At 39.1% G+C, this 21,759-nt stretch overlaps 1 protein-coding gene and 1 long non-coding RNA gene across 3 annotated transcripts in view; one reads left to right on the forward strand and one right to left on the reverse strand.

Moving 5' to 3' along the window:
* The window catches only part of LOC307190318, a 55,623-nt gene that overhangs the window by 13,291 nt on the left and 20,573 nt on the right, over positions 1-21,759 (reverse strand). The window contains exon 2 of the long non-coding RNA XR_013829458.1: positions 1,921-2,095. This is a non-coding gene — a long non-coding RNA (uncharacterized lncRNA). The remainder of the gene's footprint in view (positions 1-1,920; positions 2,096-21,759) is intronic.
* Positions 10,298-21,759, forward strand: part of LOC307190316 (interferon-induced very large GTPase 1-like) — a 31,550-nt gene continuing 20,088 nt past the window's right edge. The window contains exons 1-3 of one of the 2 annotated variants that reach the window (XM_079929452.1): positions 10,990-11,084; positions 14,319-14,468; positions 17,166-17,235. The gene's annotated coding sequence lies outside the window, so the exon portion shown is untranslated. Of the gene's footprint in view, positions 11,085-14,318; positions 14,469-17,165; positions 17,236-21,759 lie in introns of both variants that reach the window. The other variant, XM_079929451.1, reaches the window with a different exon arrangement.

Genomic DNA, 21,759 nt, shown 5'->3' on the forward strand with positions numbered 1-21,759 from the left:
TTTATTAACGTATCTTTTAGGGGACACAATTCAACCCGTAAATCTGGGGTTAACTGTTTAGGCTCAAGGCAGAGAGTGACGGCAGAGTTGTGAGTTTGGGAAACTTCTGAGAAGTAAAGGGATCTTGCCAAAATAACACAGAGCTCTGGGGCTCCTTCTCCACTTGTGCAGGTGGAAGCACTGAAGTCAAGAGGACAGAAAGTTTTTCTTCACGTACTTGGTAAATCTGACCACCCCTAGAAGAAACAGTTACTCCAAGATCTAGTCTGCAGGAAAACTATTGCTTCAAGTTATATTTTTAATTAAGAAATATTTATCATTTCAATAAGTTATACTTCCCAAGAAAGCTAGTAATGATATTTGTGACAGTTTAAAGTGGCTACTTCTCAGTGTCATTCAAAGACATGACTTCCTCTTCTACCAAACATGTCTTTGAATCATACTGTTGAATAGGTCACTTCTTGGTTATTTTCCTGTGTGTGTTGATTCCATGCATGGAATACAGATTCAACTGTGTTCTACTTCAGACCATGGCTCATCTTACATTAGTCTGTTCCTGATCTGGTTTCCTCCTCTTCTTGGATTTTTCCTCCAAGTTTTTAGTTATCCATATTTTTTAAATGATCACTATAAACATAAAGCAGTCATTTGAGATAAATTTTCTAGCATTCAGCCATGAATCTCTGCTTTCCTATCTGGCTTTTAATTCCTTTTTAAAATTTCTCCCATTTTCCTGAGAATGATGGAATATTGACTCATCAAGGAGAACATTTTGAAGAGAGAGGACAATCTTGTTTAGCAAAGGAAAAGATCCACTAAACCCGGGAATTTCCAATCCTCTATCTCTGTTCTGAAAAATAGTTTAGGTGGGATGCCTCTCTGAGATCAAAAAGTAATGAAAGGGCTTCCCTGGTGGCGCAGTGGTTCAGAGTCCGCCTGCCGACGCAGGGGACACGGGTTCGTGCCCCGGTCCGGGAAGATACCACATGCCGTGGAGCGGCTGGGCCCGTGAGCCATGGCCACTGAGCCTGCGCGTCCGGAGCTGTGCTCCGCAACGGAAGAGGCCACAACAGTGAGAGGCCCGCGTACCGCAAAAAAACAAAAGTAATGAAAAACTTTCAAATGTGAATTTGAAAACAAATAGGTTTTTAATCACCAAATGAATTGATGTAATTTAGACAAACTCCTGAAATTATGGTGCCCCCCAAATTAAACTACAAGGCCATTAGTACATACACAAAGCCCAAATACCGATTTAAAAACACAAACAAAGAAGCCAAAGTTTAAAACTCACTTAAACTGAGAAGATTCCATGGGGGAAAAAAGCTGAAGTAAATGGAAAATAGGAAAACAATATATTTAGAGCGCATTATTAGAGAGACCGTCATGGCAGGAGACTGTAAAAGCCAGGGAAAAAATTTTGGTTGCCATAGAAATGTGTCTCTTTAATACAACTTAGAATGATGATAGGATTACAGCAAATAAGAGTAAAGTTGACTAGCGTCAGAAACTGCACTTAGAGGAAATACTTTGAGAGGTCCACTCTAGAGTAGATGATTTGCGGGTTTAGAGTATATGTTCTGAAATAGATGGCCTGGATTGTTGTGAGGATTGTAGCATTTGCCCCATCATGTTCCACTCTCTAAAGTGCCCCATTTTAAAAGCAAACTATGTGGTCACCCTAGTTTTATGGGCCTGTAACTCAAGACTTGTAGTGGAGTTGTCCTGTGTCTACTTAGCTAAAGTGAAACTACATTTTCTAGAACTTCCTTCCCTTTGTAGTTCAAGGTTAGTGTAGACCACAGAGATATTCTGTGTGAGATTTAGAAGGCAGAGGTGAAGCAGCTATATTCTTTGTATTCCATGTAGAAAGTTGATTAGGGACACTATTGCAGCTCACAGATGTTGTCACTGACTCACCCTGTAGATGTGGGGCAGTGGTTCAGGCGACACCTCCATCAGCTCCCATCCAGCTTCCCTCTTTCATCTTCTCCGACATGTAAGCTAGGTAGGAGTTTAATATTGTGATAAAGGGCACCAGCTTCTTTTGCAGATCACCTGAAGTATCAGAGTTAGGTGATAGGATGACTGGAGGCTGTAAGAGACCAAAACAGTCTTCAGCTCATCCTCATGGATTCCAGTTTACCATTATCCTCCCCCATGTTATGTTCATCTTACCTCCCCAAGTGCCTGTCCTGGTGGCTTCAGGCCCAGCACTAATCACAGATGCAACATTCATTTTATTGCATGAGATCACAACCCTGTAATAAATCCCTTGGGTAGAACTCTGACACAATGCTTGACAGACAAATAAGAAAATAATTTGCATATGGTTGACCAGTGAAGACAAGGGGTCATTTAGAGTGAGAGTACAGAGTAGATGAGGAAGGTTTTACATGAGGCCATAACGAAATACAGTAGTGCATGTCTCTACAGAGTGCGATGAGCTTGCAAAGCCAGCAGAAGAGAAGTGCAGCCAGATTCGCAAAGGGGGAAAACAAGAAAAGTGCTGTGTCGTGAAAGTCAGTGGTGGTTTCAAGAAACAGGAACATTGTCACACGCTCTGTTAAAAACAAGATAACAGGGCTTCCCTGGTGGCACAGTGGTTGAGAGTCCGCCTGCCGATGCAGGGGACATGGGTTCGTGCCCCGGTCCGGGAGGATCCCACATGCCGCGGAACGGCTGGGCCCGTGAGCCATGGCCGCTGAGCCTGCGCGTCTGGAGCCTGTGCTCCGCAACGGGAGAGGCCACAACGGTGAGAGGCCCGCGTATTCTATCTGTTTCTCTTAGTGAAACTTCTGCACGGTATTATCCCCCCATAAAGCTGCAGAAACTTCAGTTTAGAGAAGGACAGAGAGAAAAATCATCAATTCATTCAGAAATTATCTCCTGACCACATATTATAATCCAAGAGTTCTGCCAACTGAAAGCAGAATAAAAATGAATACAAGAGCATCGCATACTTAGTGAGAGTGACAAAGCAAAGACGGACAAACAAAAATTACTAAAAAGATCACACAGCCACTTATAAAGTCATCAAAAAGATGAGGTCAGGTCAGAGGCAGAAAGAGAGAGAGACCTTAAGAAGTTCCCTTCAGGTGGATCTTTGGCTAGAAGAAGATACTAAAAATTATATTCAGAATTCATAAGAGAATGTGACCAAATAATTATAAAGATCACCTGAAAGGATAATTTTATAAGAATATCCATTAAATAACAATTAAAAGATTAATAATGATGAGAAAACTGCTCACATTTTATGCTATATTACACTTATTTATAAAGCACAAGCAACTAAAATGGTATGCTATTAAGCAAAAGTTAAAAGATCAAAGAATTCAGTGAAAAAGACCAAAAACAGAAATTTGATATAAGATAAAGTCAGCATTTCATGTAAGTACAGAAAGGAGGGGTGCTCAGCAAATGTGAGTGGAAAAAAATGGTATATCATTTAGAAAAATATTTGATAGATAATGACACATACTTTACATAAAAATCCAAAAGTACAAAAATCCCATAGAAGTGACAAATATTTTGAATAACTTATACTATTTCAGTGAGAAAGACCTTGTAATAAAACCAAAACCGGACAATATTAAGGAAAATATCGACAGATCTGATTTCATATAAATTTAAAACTTTTACATAGCAAAAATAAAGCAAAACAAAAACAATTACATTTAAAGATACAACAGAAAAGAAAAAATATCTGCTGTATATAATAAAGACAAAATTTTGCCATCCTTAATATGTAGTTTATTTTTAAATGTATAAGTAAACATGAAAAAATAAACACATCATAGGATAATGGGTAGAATATTAAAATGCATAACCAAACAACTGAAATAAAAAATATAAATAAATCTTAGATGTCATTAATATCCAAATAAGCTTAAAAAGAAACAAAATAAAAAGTTAACAGAAGTTAAAATAAATAATTATGCCACTGTTAACCAGCAAGTATGGAAATGGAAAACTCTATATACTGCTGGTAGAAATATAAACTAGTACACTGGAGGACAATTTCATAATGTATATCAAAAGCCTTAAAAAAGGACATGACCTAACAGTTTTACTTCTAGGAATTTATTCTAAGTAAATACATAAACACATACAAGCTAATTATGGAAAGTACTTGTTATAGAATTGCACATAAAAACAAAATGTGAAAAACATTTAAAAGTTCATTACTTTGAGCTTGCTAAGGAGAAAAGTGGTCTATCTTTTCAACAGAATTTAATACAGAAATTAAGAAAAATGAGGCAACTCCTTGTACATCTACAGAGAAAAAATATGAGAACATATTAAATAAACAAAGTAAATTATAAATAGATGTATATAATATGATCCAATTTTGGTAAAATAAAGAAACTATTACTATTTTATATGTTCAAAAGTCATTGAGCTGCATTCTCTGTTCTAGCTACTATCCTAAAAGGTAGTGACTCAAGAGTTAAAACAAAGAAAAAGATAAAGTCCTTATTTTTATAAAACTTACATTCTAGTGGAAAGAGACAATAAATAAACAAGCAAATAAATAGTATGTTAGATGATGATAAGTGTTAAGAAGAAAAAATTATAGCAAAATAAAGAGGTTAATGAGTACTGGGCATAAAGGATTGTTATTTAATATAGGGTCATCAGGAAAGACTTTTCCGGGTACAGTGAAATATGAGCATAATTCTGAAGAAAGTGAAGGTATGACTGGGAAAAAAAAAAATTCTTCAAACAGAATAAGAGCAAAGGCCCCAAGATGGAAGCATGCCTGAAGACCAACAGGGAAGCCAGTATAGCTGTAGCACACAAAAACAAGGGACAGAGTGGTCAGAGAGGAAACTGATATAGGGCCTTGTGGGACATTGCAAGAAATGTTACTTTTGCTAAGAGTGAGATGGAAAGCTCCTGGAGACTTCTAAGCAGAGGAGTGATATCTTGCTTTCAATTTAAAAGGGTCACTGTCCATACCGTGTGGAGAATAGACTGAGAGAGATGGGGTAGACTACAATGACAATGACAATACAAGGGAATGAGTTAGAAGACTACTGCAACAATCCAGGAAAGAGATGATAGCAGCTTCTATAGGATGGTGGTTAGTGCTACACATGGTCTGTGGCCTGATTCAGGATATATTTGATGGTAGAACCAATAAGACTTGCTTGAATTGGATATGTAAACAAGATATCTGGGATAACCAGTTTGAGGGTTCAAAAATATTCCCCTAAAATGGTATCCCAAATTACATCAACTCCAAGCCTCTATTTGACCAAACTAACAAAAATCCTGGATCTGCTTCCCCCTCAAAATGACCCCAAACCCAAGGGGTACCGTTAGTAATTAGTAATCTCTTCTAATGCTCTCAATATTCACTAATGGTACCAGAATGCAGTTGAATCCCTTTCAGAGTGAGCAAAGTCCACAACTGCTCCCATATTACTGGCAGCTATTCCCTAAGTCCATCCTTATCACTTCCATGGTGGCCACTCCTCCGAATTAAGCTTCTGACTTGATTGCCCTTTGCACTCCACCTGGCCATTCTGAAAATCCCTCAGGTTCTTCAAATAGGGGCCACCCTAAATCCCCATCCACTACAAATTCTCTACATTTACTTTTCTAGATTCATATTGGTGTATATTTATCCTGGATTCTAGAGTATTCGATATCATCAATTATAACAATTGTCATAATGTCTAGAAAGGCATAGGAGGTTCTCCTCTTGGCTTGGTGATGGAAGCTTCCTTGAATTCCATCTTCTGTTTTTCATAAACAGTTTCAATATCCCCATCTGAGGTTGAGATGGAGTTTACACTGGAGGGTCCTTTAAGCAGGACTTGAATGGGAAGAAGAGATGGAAAGAATTAATTTTTTGAGCCCCTACTTTAGGTTAAGCCCAGAATTGTCTCATTTCATCAATACAATGAAAAGTAGTAAGATGAAATGTTACTGAACTAAACTTGAGTCCACTAGCACTCGCATAGTAAAGCCGATCTATTGACATCAGGTTGTGGTGAAGGAATGTGCTGTGCTCGTTTCAGGGCCACACAAGGAGTATGAGTAGCTAATGCTCAAAAGGTCCAAATTCCCCAGTGGATTTCAGGAAAGTCTTTTTATTTTAAGGCAAGGTGAGGGAGAGAATCACAGGTGCATGATCAGCTTGTGCATAATTCTCAGATTGGTTGAAGGTGAGGTAACAGGGTGGTGTCACAGGGGTTAACATTGTCAATCTTCAGACTCCAGTCAGTCTGGGGGCCATGTGCTCACAGTCATCATGCAGTTAACTTCTTAAACCTGGTGGGTGTTTTATAGTATCTGCGAAACAACTCAGGAAGTTGCATCAGACACCATTATCTATGTACTTCAGGAGGGAACTAAAGATTCTGTGACTTTGCTATATGGCTGACCTATTGTTACCAGTTCTCCTGGCCCAACTGCTATTTTTTTGTTACTACAAGTTTACATTCTTTCAATCATTAATTCTTGAGCCAGGCTTCCTCAGGGGACTCCTGGGAGACTAAAGCTTTTCTACAAACAAGGCAGGTTGAGCACATGGGAGGGCAGGCAGTTCTGTCCTGGGAAGGCCTCATAGGGTCCAGCTTAGTTACTGAAAAACTGAAAGATTAAATGAGTGGCCCAACGTTGCATAGTTAGAAAGTGGTGACAATGGAGTTTAAGTCCACTTTCCATATAAATACATGACTTCAAGGAGACTAATGTCAATAGCTATCCCTTAACTGGACAAGTCAGCCCAAATTTTTGTATCCCTGTCATCGGCAATGATAATGCCACCTGAATATTCTCTCAGAAATTCATATTTTCTGAAGTGAGTAGATTGGAGGTATGATCAGACAGCTGAAGCAGGAAAATCTCAGGGTTCACAGGAGAAAAGGAGGATGTTCTTCCTTTCTACCTTGTCTGGCAAGCAAAGCACTACTGGTTGCAGCTGGGCACTGCCCTGAAAGACAGGGAGAGAAGTCCACTGAAGGCAGGATCTGATGCCTCTGTGTCTTTCCCTTTATGATACAGTGATTTATACTAAGAAATATATACTTGATCTTTGTCCCAGTTCCTGACACAGGGTTCTTCAAACTCATAAATTCCTAAGTTATAAGAGTGGTAGAAGTATATTTTGTTCTAATGAGGCAACTCTGGGTGGGTTCCTGGGTGGGTGATGGTCACCAGAAAGACAAAGCCATGATTAGAAGTTTCATATTTTCAGGCCTCCACCCTCCATTCTCCAGAGAGGAGAGAGGGGTTGGAAATGAAATTAACAATAGATCAATATTATGTGTGATAGCCTCCATAAAATCCCAACAGCATGGGGTTTGGAGAGTTTTCAGTTTGGTGAACACATCCACATACCAAGAGGGTGATGTACCCTAACTCCACAGAGACAGAATCTCCTGCACTCAGAACCCACCCAGACCTTTAGTAAACATAAGTAAGTGTTCCCTGAGTTCCTTGAGCCGCTCTAGCAAATATATCAAACCTGAAGAGGCGGTCTTGGGAACTTCTGATTTGTAGCCAAGTCAGACAGAATTTGAGGGTAATCTGGGGACCTACTACTTGCAATTGGCATCTGAAGCCAGCAGCAGTCTCCTGGGACTGAGCCCTTAAACTGTGGGATCCAACAGTATATCTAGGAAGATACATAGTGTCAGAATCAAGTTAAATTGTAGGACAACAGGCTGGTGTTGCAGAATTGCTTGCTGTGGGGAAACCCCTCCATGCATCTGGCACTGAAACAAAGGAAAACTGTGTTTTTACTAAAACACCTAGGTTATCTGATTTTTCTTCCCCGTCTTCCTCTCTTTTGATGGGATTCAGTGAAGCTTGCCCCAAGATGTGCCACGCTGCCATACAGATTATTTCCAGACAAGCAAGGTCCAAAAGACTCAGGAAGAATCTTGGAACTTCCACCTAACTGCCTAAGATAATTTAATATAGACAGACTGTTCCAGGAGGGAGATATCACTATAGATAACTATATGACACTAAAGATAACTACATGACACTATAGATAACTACAGTATATTATGAACTAGGAGTGGTAGACAGCGTAGTGGTAGCAAGGCCAGTTTAATCAAAGTCCTTCCGTATCCCATTCTCTCTAGATGGCCCAGTAAACATTTGTTTAACAAACATTAAATCTCTACATTTCCCTGTGAATCACCTTACTTCCCTTTGAAATCCCAGATCCTTACCTCCTTCTCCTTAGTCCTGTAAAATAAATAAATGTACCTCATCTTGCCTTACTGTCTTTCAAATTTCTCATGCTTATGTTAATCCTCCATATATATGTATTAAATTTGATTTTCTACTGTTAATCTGTCTTATGTCATTTTAATTATTTGACTAGGCAAAAGAAAGAAGAAGGCAAGAGGAGAAATACCACCCACCCCCTTTCTTCGTTGGCAAGTATCACCCACCAGATTTCAAAAGACTCCCTCAAAAGACATATTCTCTTAGCCAAAGATGAGCCAGCTAAAAGGAAAGGGTCAGGGGAAAATGCCAGGCAAGAGAGACCCAGTGATCTCAGCTGCCCTTCTCTCTGTAATCAATGGATTAGAGATGGACTGGCCCATTCCTCAGGATTTTTAGCCGAAGCTGAAAGTAGGGCTGAAATTAGGGTGAAGCAAGTGAGGCACCTAGAGTACAAAATTTAAGCACTCTCTCACTCTCAATTTCCATTCTACCCTGGGTTCCTCTCTTGCCTCACTCTAGTTTCAGTTCTGGATGGAACCCTGGGTGGATTACTGGCTCTCTCTAGTATCACTGCAGAGGTCTGGGTGAATTCCTTTTCCCTCAGTTTATTCAGAATAAGGCTATAATTTTTCAAAGAGAACATAAGTTAAAAACTGGCAGTAAAAAAAGAAACAAAAAAGCCTGGAGAAAACATCTTTCAAAAAACATTCACTAATCATTTAACCGAAGTTCACGTTAAAAACAAACATTTCTTGGAATTGAGAGAAAACCAAAAGATGAAACCAAGAGTCTGTCCTCTGTATTGGGGGTTGACCTGGAGGAACAGGCGGTAACTGTGTGGTGAAATGAACCTGTTTGTGAATATGATTTTGATTCTATGGGATTGCTTTAATTCCTTCATTAATTTACACATTTACTGAAATCTTAATCAAATTAAACACTGGAAGGAGCACTGCAGCTGAAGACACTCCACTTGATGTTTCTTGTTCTGACAGATTAGATCTTCAAACAAATTACGTGCTGGGGAAAAAAGAATTCATATTTGAATGTCTGCTGCAGGCCAAGCACAGGGTGGGATTAACCTATCTCATTTTATCCTCATTAATGTATGTGAGGTGGGTAGTGCTACTGGCACAAATTCATTCCACCACCTGGCTGCTTCTCATTACTTCGGTCGCCCCTCCACACTCAAGACGTAAGCAAACATAGCTAGTCACTGTTGGATCCCGGACTCAAATTAATGACTGACATTTAAACTCTTGTTTACTAGAAAACACCTACACTCCTATTCTAAAAGTAGGAAAAGTGAAGTCTTATTGTTAGCACACCATGCCAACTGCCCTTATACCTTCTTTGTGCCTCATGTCAACTCACTGAAATTAATATTAATATTATATAATATATATTAATATATAATATTATATATTAATATTATATACTAATATATTATATATATTAATGTTATATATTATATTAATATATTATATATATTAATATATATAATACTATATATTAATATATAATATTAATATCCTCACATATAACTAAGGAAACAAGCTCTGACAGATATGATAATTTCCTTATTCAATCATCACACATTCTGTTCATCTGTATGTTTCATGCACTACATCTGGGATATAATGATGAAGAAGACAGATCCCCCACAACTGGGACGAACACAGGGAGGTGGGATGTTTCAGGTTTGGGGGATGGGAGAAATCAGATAGACAAGCAACAGCTACAGTGCAGCACAACATGATAGGAGCATCATTAAGAGTGGTATAACTGCTCTGAGAGCACAGTGCAGAAGAGCTCACTAAAGGTCCATGTAGTGGAGATGTGCAGGTGTACTGGGAGTGGTAAGGGGAAATATGAAACAATGTGGGTAGACTTTCTAGAGGACCTGGGAAAAATGAGTATGATGTTCACCTCCAAGAAGACGTGTGTAGACATATAAAGCTTGAAACTGAAGAACACAGGAGCAGGAGGTACTGATCTACAAGCAAAATTATAATGAATTAAATCATGCAGTAAGATAATAATCAATGAAACAAAATGCTTTACATGGGATTTAGGTGTGAGAGAAAACAGTCAGGTTTTTAACATTACTAAAAAGCTCTAATATAAAATATAGACAACTGTAAAATTCTCTTTCTCACCATAAACACACAACATGCTGTTAAGAATTTATCTCGCGGTAGTGTTGAATCATCCAAATCCGCTAATACAATGTTGGAAACATGGTTAATTTTCAAATCAACCACAAAAAACAAAACAAACAAACAAAAAAACAGCAAGTTCTAGAGAGATCTTTTATAGGAAATAAAACCTAAGAAGTTTCATTAGCACTGAGAGCATGCTTCCTCTTTGTCCTTGGGTGACTTGAGAGCTAGAACAGTAAAGCAGTTAAAGCAACTTCCCTGAGGAAGACACTCGAATGTGCCCATGTCTCTTCTCCTAAATTCTTTCCCTATCCTGTTTCTCCCATGTTCTTTATCTGGTGCTCACCCCATTCCACCACTGATTCACACATGCATGCACACACATATACCAACATTAGTCTTCCATTTGCAGTTATTTTAACACCCAGGAATCACAATATAAACAAATAAATGAATTAACGAATAAATAAATAAATAAATAAGCAGGATTCCTTTAAATCAGCTGATTTCTTTTAAAGGGAGAAAAAACAAAACCGAAAGTAAAACCAGTTTTTCACTTCCTGTCTGGAGGATGTAATAAGGCCCTTTGACACAGAGGCAGCTGAAATCTAGGCTGAAGATTTCAGTCAGCAAACTACCAGACTCCGGGAAAGAACCAGCTCTACTTTCTCTGTAATATCTCTGGAGCAACCTGAAGACAGGAGCTTGGCCTCAAGAAGACAGGTAGGTGAAGGAAAAGGACGGAAATGGGACAGACAAAGAGATACAATGACATACTCAGAGACTAAAATAAAAACAGAAATAGATGGAAACAGGCATAGGGACAGTCAGAGACACAGGCAGATTAAGGCATGCTAAGAACACAAATAGGAACCTGGCTTTCTCCTTGTTCCAATAAACAGCTCCAAATCTGGGGGAAAGGGAGTACATTATCGAAACAAACAACTTGGTAATTTTTATTGTCAACTAAAAATAAATCTAGACTTAGGTAAAAAGAGACTATTTGAAAGGATTATTGCAATAGGGGAAAGAGACTATTGTAATAGAGAAAATAATCCAAACATAGAGCTTCAAGCATCTCAAAGGTCAGGCAGAAAGGAATATTCTTTTAGAGGAAAGGGTCAGCAGGCTAAGAAGAACACAGTATAGAGGGAGTGGGATAATCAGGGAATATTTTATCCTTAGGAGGGATCATTAAGGAGAGGTTGTATGCAGGGTCAGGAGGAGGGTGAGTCAAAGTTAAGGGGACTGAAAAGGAGAGAATTTTAACTAATGTTTAGTTTCAAACACTTTCCAATTGATCAGGGGGACAAACAGCTCAGTGAATCCTTTATGAGGCAAAGAATGGAATTTAAAGGGTCTGTGTCTGCTGCTATATTTAAAATAGGTAACCAACAAAGACTTACTGTATAGAAATAAATAAATAAATAAATTTAAAAGGTGTGGGGGGGGCGGTCTGTGTCTGGCCTCCCTATAAGTAATAAAGGGACACACAGATGAGTTTATATAAGTCATATGGGGAAAGGTGGCTCTTTGCAGTAAACTAATTCTCAGAACACAAAAGGGTGGATGGATTTCTTTAACCATCACTGCTTTCCAGGAGTAAAGGACTCAAGAAAAGTTTAACTTTGTTATTATGATTCATGTAAGTAACAGGTGCTATGGTAAGCACAGAGAAGAGAGGAACTAACTCAACCTGGAAGAATAAAGGAAGGCTTCACAAATAAGGAGAAACCTGAATTGGGTTAGAAGCATAGTGTCCTGGGAAGTGCTCATGTAACATAATATTTTAGGGGAGGAAACAATTTCCCTTCTAGATTTTTTGGCTGGTTTAATAACTGAGTTGACATAAAACAGATTAACGGGAGAAAATTAAGTTTAATTATATACTTACAAGATCCCCACCAAGACATGAAGACTCAAAGCAATCTGGCAGTTGAGGCATATATACTATCCCAAGCTAAGGAGAAGGAAGTAGGAGTGTAGGGCTTCAAAGGCGAGGAAGACAGTTCACAAGATGAGAAGAGCAAATGATTGGTAAGCAAATGTTTGCCATGCCATGCAGGTACATCTTTCTGATATAAAAAGTTGTCTCTGGTAATAGCTCTCTCTGGTACAGGCCCTCTATATGATTCTTTCAGGCAGTTCAAGGAGAGGTAAAAAGTTTTCCTGGGGCTTCCCTGGTGGCGCAGTGGTTGGGAGTCCGCCTGCCGATGCAGGGGACACGGGTTCGTGCCCCGGTCCGGAGGATCCCACGTGCTGCAGAGCGGCTGGGCCCGTGAGCCATGGCCGCTGAGCCTGAGCGTCCGGAGCCAGTGCTCCGCAACGAGAGAGGCCACAACGGTGGGAGGCCCGCGTACCGCAAAAAAAAAAAATTAAAAAAAGTCTTCCTGAGTCTGCTGGGTCTTAATTGCCTTCAGCTCAAAACAGTCCACATGCCAAAGTGGCGGATTTGGAGGTGGCATATTCTGCTCCCCCTCAACATACAGGGTTAAGAAAACTGTGAGACTGAGGACAGATGACAGAGTATAGTTTCTAAGAGAAGTAAGTGAACTAGATGTTAGGAAAAGGAAAAAGAGTGGTTGTGAAAGGAATTGGGTTAATTGTTGCCAGATTGTGAGGGGTCTTGAATGCCAGGGCCCAGTAATTTGATCATATCATAAACCAATGAAGGGTTTGCAAGTTTTGTAAACAAGTAAATGATTTACCTACAAGTTTCAGGATGCAATGTGAAAGATGGACCACAACAAGGATAGAGATAACAGATTCAAGAGCTTCTCATACAGAGCAGTCAAACAAATAGAGCAAACTAATGCCGAGCATTTAGTAAGTAACTAACAAGGACCACAGTTTAGGGGAAAAAGTAGGGAAAATGGGCTTCCAAGAAATAAAAGGTGCCCACATCACCATTTCCCCATCAAAAAGGAATGGATACCCCCAAATGGCTAGACTTAGGAATTCAGGATGAGTTTCTAACTGGATAAGCTGTTCAACACAGTTAATCCAACAAGTCCAAAGAGGAGCTAAAGGAATAATAAAATCTATAATAGGAGGCAGAGACTAAGAGGCAAGCTAAAATTTTATTACTTTTTTTTATTGAGCTATAATTCACATATAATATTATTCTGTTGTGCAACATGATTCCATATGTGTATATATTCCAAGATGATAACCAAAGTCTAGTTAACATCCATCACCACACAGTTATAGTTTATTTTTCCTTATGATGAAAAATTTTAAGGTCTTCCTCTTAGAAACTTTCAAATACACGATACAGTATTATCAACTATAGTCATCATGCTGCACATTAACATCCCCAGGACTCATTCATTTTATAACTGGAAATTTCAGCCTTTGTCCTTCACCCATTTTGCCCTCCCTCTCCCCCACCTCTGGCAACCACCAACCTGTTCTCTGTATCATTTAGTTTGTTTTTGGTTTTGCTTTGTTTTCATTTCCATATGCAAGTAAGATCATATGGTATTTATCTTTGTCTGACTTATTTTACTTAACATAATGCCATCAAGGTCCAACCATGTTGTTACAAATGGCAGAATTTCCTTCCTTTTTTTTTTTTTTTTTTGCGGTACGCGGGCCTCTCACTGTTGTGACCTCTCCCGTTGCGGAGCACAGGCTCCGGACGCGCAGGCTCAGCGGCCGTGGCTCACGGGCCTAGCCACTCCGCAGCATGTGGGATCCTTCTGGACTGGGGCAAGAACCCATGTCCCCTGCATCGGCAGGCGGACTCTCAGCCACTGCGCCACCAGGGAAGCCCCCTTCCTTTTTTTTTTACTGCTGTATAATATTCCATTAGAAATGTACCACATTTTCTTTATCCATTCATCCATCAATGGACATTCATGTTGTTTCCAACTTTGGTTATTGTAAATAATGCTGGAATGAACCTGGTGGGGGAGAGGGAGGAGTTTTTCAAATTAATATTTTCTTTTCCTTTAGATAAATACTCAGAAGTGGCATTGGTGGATCATTATATTTGACAGAAACTGGGAAAGGCTGGACACTACATAAAGAGTCTAAAGCAGCTCACGATTAGCAGCAGAGCCTTTGAACGCACATTCTCTAACTACATATCGAAAGCAGCCTCAAGTTAGTCTCCATCCCATTATCTGCTTGTTTCTTTCCTAGCACTTAAAATAATCTGAAATTATTTTGCTTATTCAAATACTTACAAGTTTATGGTTTGCTTCCCTCCACTAGGGGTAAGGGCAGGTATCTAACCTGCCTTATTCATCAATCAACACACAATACTTAAAACATTTCCCAGCATGATGATAGCCCTCAATAAATATGTGTGAAATAAATGCTGAAATTTTAAATCTTTGCCAAACTTCCAATCCATGGTACTTGTATGATCTAGTTCACTCAAAGGCACATTATCATGATGGGTACAGAGAGAAGGGATGGTCAACAAAGAGGAGCTCCCTAGATTCTTCTATTGTTTCTCTGATATCAGTCTGCTTTAAACTTATCTGTAAATAAACCAGATTTTTCATTTGTTTAATACTCAAACTCTTTATTCTAAGAATAGGAGAATATTTCCAGGATATATTAGAGTTGTTGTTACTGTTGTTGTTATTAATTCTGTACAACATTTGATGTATATTTTCATTATGGAGAATCAGGCCATACTGCCGCTCTGGGAAATATTCTTCTATTGTTTCTTTGATGGTTTTTCTCAAACATCCTTTCTGATCTCTCCTTCTGAAAACCATATTAGACTCAGTCACATGTTGGCAGCATTTCTGGATCTAGCCTGCCTGTCTCCTTAATGAGCTTTATAGCTCTTCATAGCCCTTTCCATGTCTTTATCCTTTGAAGTTAAATTCTTAAAGATCCCTCAGTTGAACATTCTAGCATAGTAGTGGAACCTTCATGTGTATTCATTCAAATACTGAGACAGAAAGAACACTTCAGTTGGAAACTAAGAAGTAAAGAATCTCAAAGGAGATATCTTCATGTTCAGGCCAACAGGAATGGCAAATTTGGTTTTTTCACTCCCATCTTTTCTCCATTAAAAATGTCTCCTTAGAATAGGGTTGGTTTTTTTTTTTCAAAATATGATTGAACACTTGGTAGCATTTATAAAATTAAAGTTGGGGGGTTTATAAAAACCTTAGTTCCTGAGCAATAAGCTAGACATCCCATGTCAGATTCTCTGTGAGTGGGGCTGGGAACCCACATTTTAAAGATGTCCTCAGGTGATTATTATCCAAAATAAAGACTGAGAACAACTACTTTGAAAGATTAACTCATACTTTTAACTTTAAATTGGTTTAAAACCAAGTCCAGTTCGATCCGTCAGGGGAGTGAGGACATTACAATCCTTAACACCGCCATTAATTTGCTGCAGTTTCTGCCTTCTTTAAATCTATCTCTATAATTTGGCATTCAAACAGACCAAAACTGTATGATAAGCTAGGTGGAGAAATCATTGTCAAAATCTTTCCAGCACCACAAAGTATGGGCAAATAATCTACCTCTTGGCCACAAGTCCTTCACTGTAGGCAACACTGAAGTAGACAAGAACTAAAAGACATCTTTTCTTCTCCTCATCCTTCTTCCTACTACCCATATCTCTACTTCTCTTTCATTGACACAACCCCGGTATCAGCTCTGAGGCACACAAAGCTACAAAGAATGGCTTGTTGCCTTGGGCAACTATTGGAACAAGTGCCTTATACACAGCACTCAGCTATACACACTATTTTACATGTATTTTTCTTAGAGAATAAGTCAGTGAAAAGACACAACATGGCCTTGAACAAGGATGTAAGTCTTCGACTGTTAATAGATCCTTGCTGGAACTCACAAAGTTGAATTTTTATGTGACTTCAAGGATTTCTTCCCAGACACTCTAGACAGGGGTGGGAAGGAGGGATCCTGGTATACACCTTAACTGTAAAACTGATTTACTTCTGAGGAAAATACTAGTGTGTCTGGACCTACATACACCTAGTAAAGGCCACTGCATTAGTCTTCAGCAGAGATCATTTTGTTAGGTTACATAAATACCAGGGACTCAGTCTTTAGCAAGGACTAAATATATGGATTGATTTCCACAATACACTTTCTCTAGTCAATATAAAGTCTTACTTGTACCATTCTGCTTAGTGAGCAAAGGTTGTGTCCACTGTGGTATAAACCAATGCTCCCAAATCACTGGCAGATCACCTCCTAATGTGGGGATATATCCATGGTCTGCTAGCTCCCTTCCGGGAAGGTCATCTTGAAAAATGTCTTCTGACACATTCAACTCCTATCCAATGCCCAGCAGACTTACTCATGCAGAGTGAGAAGAGCCTGACAGCGTAACAGGACACACAGACTCCCCAACTCCAGTGTCAGGACAATATCTGTCCAAATCTGAACCAGCCTGTCCAGTGGAGACAATCATTGAGGAGTCTGCCCTCCTCCCTATGTGCCTTTGTCTGTGCCCTTGAAATGACAGCTATGAGAATTCTAGCTCAACAGGCTTAGCTCTAAGTCTTAGAAAGAAAAAGCAGCTGCAGCTACTGTCCTACCCTTTTGGTTCCTTCCTAACCTATTTGGAGGTCAATGGCTATGGGATTTCAAAGGCTGAAGAGGCTTTCTTTGGGTTACAGTCTCCCACATTTCCTAAAGGAAAGAGACTCCTCGTTCTGAGACAACAAGAAAATAACTAAAACATTAGCAGAAAAGAGACACAGCATCTCCCTTAACTTTCAGTCTACACCAAAATGATGAAAGTTATTTTCCATGTTGCAGCAATTTCTATGGCTAATATTTCCCATTATCTCATGGCAGAAGCACCAGGAGACAGGAAGCCACCTCTGAAAGTTAACCTTCAGGATCAGCATTCCTGACTGCAGCTGTGGTATGTAGTTTCTAGTTAAAATTTTAAAAGAAAGAAAGAAAAAAAAAAGCATGGCCTTAATTTAGACCCTTCTGTCTTGACTGATCCTTTCATTCCCCAATGTATGTAAGCTTCCCAATCTTTATTGTACTTGATATATTGTCATCAAACCCTATATTTATGCTCCCTGGAGTGGTGGGTCTGCCATTCTACTTTCAGTTTTCATAGTCTCCTGCAGATTAGAGCCTGCTCCTCTACCTTGGGGAGCTTCTCATTTTCCTACATGTCCATTCCTGGTCCTATAGGATCCTATGGCCCTTGGGCCTTATTCATCCCATTCAAGCAGCCCTTGTCTCTTTTCATGATGTTTTCCCCATTACACTTGCCACTTTTCTGGTTACTTTGGTTCCTAGGCCAATCTTAATTAGATATCCTCTCTGAAAATTTGCCTCTACCACCTGGAATAGGTGTAGGCACCAAATGAATTCCATGTACAGAATAGCTCAGCTGCAATCCTGAGCCACCTAAACTCCAAGTCCCTTTGGCCAACTAAAAGGATGTCTTGAAAGTTATATGTCTCCCCAGATAACAGCCATCCTACTTGTTTCCTTGGCATACACTCCCTGGGCTATGCTTCCCTTAATTCCTTTTCTATACTCTACCTTGATGCACTGAAAAGTTCCCTGGAACCTAATCTTCCTATGTATTCCTTCTAAGTTCTCTGGTTTAGCTCTTCAAGTCCTCACTAACAGCTCCTCTCTCCAGATTTTCCTAAAATGTGAGGCATGCTCTTATTACTAGGAGAATCAGATTCTCCCTTGGCTTAGTGGTGGAAACCTCCTTTAGGTCCTCCTCCCCTTCAGTGGGATTTACCTCATTGAGTCCCACATCCCTTTGGGCACTGAGACTGTGGTTTCAACAGGGCTTTAAAAACATTAAATGATAGGAGGAGTTAACATTGATTGAACCCTTAGAATAGGTCCAACACTGGGCTGAGCATGTTACATATTTTGTCACTTGGCACACAGATGAGGGTAGCTCCATGATTCGAGGCCTATGGAATGCCCTCCCCCTGCTGCTAGCTAATAGAATGTGGCATAGATGAAGGAATTTTTCAGATGAAATTAAGGTCCAGAATCAGTTGATTTTGCATTAGCCAAAAGGAATATTATCCTGGCTAGGCTTGACTTAATCAGGGAAAAGACCTTAAAGAGCGACTTGGCCTTTCTTTAGAGATAATTTTCCCTCCCGCTGGCTTAAAGAAGTAAGCTACCATGTTGAAGGAGGGCCTACAGAAAAGCTATTGTGGCAAGGAACTGTGGACAGTCCTAAAATCATAAGGAGATGAATTGTGTCAACATGTGTAAGCTGAAAGCAGCTTTTCTCCAGTTGAGGTTCTAGATGAAAATACAGCTCAGTCAACACCTGGAGTGCTGCCTTGTAAGACCTTGAGCAGAGGACCCAGCTAAGCCATGTCAGACTCCTGACAGAAATTGTGATATAATGTGTGTGTTTTTTAAGATACTAAGTTTGTGGCAATCTATTTTACGATAATATAAAAATAATACAGATTTTGGTGCCTAGAAGTGGTACCTAAAACTTGGGAACAGCTATGGAATCAGGCAAGTGAGCAGAAGCTAGAAGAACTTTGAAGAGCATGACAGAGAAAGCCTATATACCTTCGACAGACTGTTAGAAGAAATCCAGACTTTAGGTATCCTGCAGTGAGGGCTCAGAAGAAATTGAGGGACATGTTATTAGAAACAGAAGGAAGAGGATTCGTGTTATGTAGTGATAGAAAGCTTAGCAAAATTATGTCCTGGAGTTATGTACAAGGAAATACTTAAAAGCTGGTTTTATAGTTAGGGAGACTTCCAAGTGAGGTGTTAAAAGTGCCTCCTGATTTCTTCTTGCTGCTTGTGATAAAATGTGAGAAATGAAAGATAAATTGGGGAAAGAACTGTTAAACAAAAAGGAGCCAAGGCCTTACAATTTTGAAATTTCTCAGCCTCTGCAAAGGGCAAAACCCATTAGAATAAAGAGATTCACAGTCTTGAATCTCTGTTGATTATGATTGTACAACCTTTTCCTAAAACCTCAGAAAGATTAAAAGGTAAAGGAATCAGGCACAAAAATGGTCCCTTCAAGAAGATAAGCGTTTGCCTCACAGATATCAACGAAATTAGAAGTCCTCTAGGAAGCTTAAGGTCACTGTTCCCTACTATCTCAGCAGGAGGCCAAGGCTTTTCCAGAAGGGTTTGTCTGGAAAAGAACCATAGAAGTAGCTTTTGTCTAAAGGAGTGAACCCCACTGAAATCTTTAGAAGATCCACAAAGTTCTTGAGAAAATTTGTTCAGCAGAAACACTGCTAGCTGTTGTTGGATGGAGAGTCTGTTTACGTCTATCAGATCTAGCTGGTTTAGTGTTGTTCAACTACCCTGTTTCCTTACTGATCTTCTACCTAGTTGTTTTTATCCATTATTGAAAGTACAGCAATGAAATCTCCAACTATTATTTCAGAACTGTCTATTTCTGTCTTCACTTCTCAATGTTTGCTTCCTATGGTTTGGAGTTCTGTTGTTAGGTTCATAGGTTTATAAGTTTTATATCTTCTTGATGGGTTGACACTTCTATCAATATTTAGTGTTCTTCCTCGTCTCTTGTAACAACTTTTGACTTAAAAGTCTATTTTGTCTGATCTTAGCATAGATACCTCAGTTCTCTTTTAGTAACTATTTGCCTGGAGTGACCTTTTCTATCTTTTCACTTTTGTCCTATATGTCTTGGATATAAAATGAGTCTTTTCCAGACAGCATATAACTGCATTTTGTTTTTCACTCTATTACGAGAATATTTACCTTTTAATGAAAGAGTTTAATCCATTTACAAAAATTACTGATAAAGAAACACTTATTCTGCCATTTTGCTTTGTCTTTTATATGTTTCATATCTTTTTTGTTCCTCAAGGTCTCCATTAACTGCCTTCTTTTGTGTTTGATTTTTTTGTAGTGTATGATTTTGATTCCTTTCTAATTTCCTTTTCTGTATATTTTAAAAGTTATTTTAGCATTGGTTGTCCTGGAGCTTACAATTAGCCTCTCAAACCTGTAACAATCTATGTTGAATTAATATCACATTAGCTTCCATAAGGATATAAAAATTTGGATCCTACACTGCTCCATCCCTCCTCCCCTTTATGTTTTTGTGTCACAAATTACATCTTTCTACTTTGTGTGCTCATTTAACATAGATTTATCATTATCATTTTATTCATTTGTCTTTCAATCAAATTGGGAAAGAAAAAGGAGTCACAAATGAAAAATACAATAATACTGGCTTATATATTTCTTTACCTGTGTTATTTTTTCATGTGGCTTCAAGTTACCGCCAAGTGTCCTTTCATTTCCAGCTGAAGGACTCCCTTTAGCATTTCCTGTAGCACATATCTACTAGTGATGAATTCCCTCAGCATTTGCTTATCTGGGAATGTCTTAACTTCTTCTTTATTTTATTTATTTATTTTTGCGGTACGCGGGCCTCTCACTGTTGTGGCCTCTCCCGTTGCGGAGCACAGGCTCCGGACGTGCAGGCTCAGCGGCCATGGCTCACGGGCCTAGCCTCTCCGTGGCATGTGGGATCTTCCTGGACCGGGGCACGAACCCATGTCCCCTGCATCGGCAGGTGGACTCCCAACCACTGCGCCACCAGGGAAGCCCTCTTCTTTATTTTTGAATGATGGTTTTGCCAGATACAGAATTATGGGTTTTCTCTTTCTCTATGTACTTTAAATATGTCATCCCACTGCCATCTGGCCTCCATGGTTCCTGCTAAGAAATCCAGTCTTTTTCTTACTGAGTCTCCCTTGTATATGACAGTCACTTCTTTATTGCTGCTTTCAAGATTCTCTCTGTCTCTGGCCTTTAAAAGTTTTATTATAAAGTGTCTCAGTGTGGACCTCTTGTGTTTTTCCTCCCTAAAGTTCACTGAGCTTCTTAAATGTGTAAATTCACGTACTTAATCAAATTATGACTTTTTGGGCATAGTTTCTTCAAAATTCTTTTACACCATTTCTCTCTCTTGCTCCCTATGCAACTTCCATTATCGTATGTGGTATGCTTGATGGTGTCCCACAGGTCTCCTAGGCTCTCTTCATTTTTGTTCACTCCTTCATCTTTATGTTCCTCAAACTGGATAATTTTAAATGACCTATTTTCAGCTTCTCTGGTTTTTAATTCTGCCTGCTGTAATCTGATGTTGAAATTCTTAGTGAATTCTTCATTTCAGTTATTGTAATTTTTAACCCCAGAATTTGTTTGGTCCCTTTTTATAATTTGTATCTCTTCAGAGATATATACTATCTGGGGCACATCATTCCCCTGGTGTTATTGAATCTTTGTCCATGACCTATGTTAGCATTTTGAGCATATTTAAGCCAGATGAATTAAAGGCCTTGCTGAACACCTTCTATGACTTGATTCCTCATGATAGTTTCTATTCATTTTTCTGTGAATGGGTCATATTTTCTTGTTTCTTTGCACGTTTTAA

The sequence above is a fragment of the Stenella coeruleoalba genome, assembly GCF_951394435.1.
Source record: "Stenella coeruleoalba genome assembly, chromosome: 8".
NCBI classification, from domain to species: domain Eukaryota; kingdom Metazoa; phylum Chordata; class Mammalia; order Artiodactyla; family Delphinidae; genus Stenella; species Stenella coeruleoalba.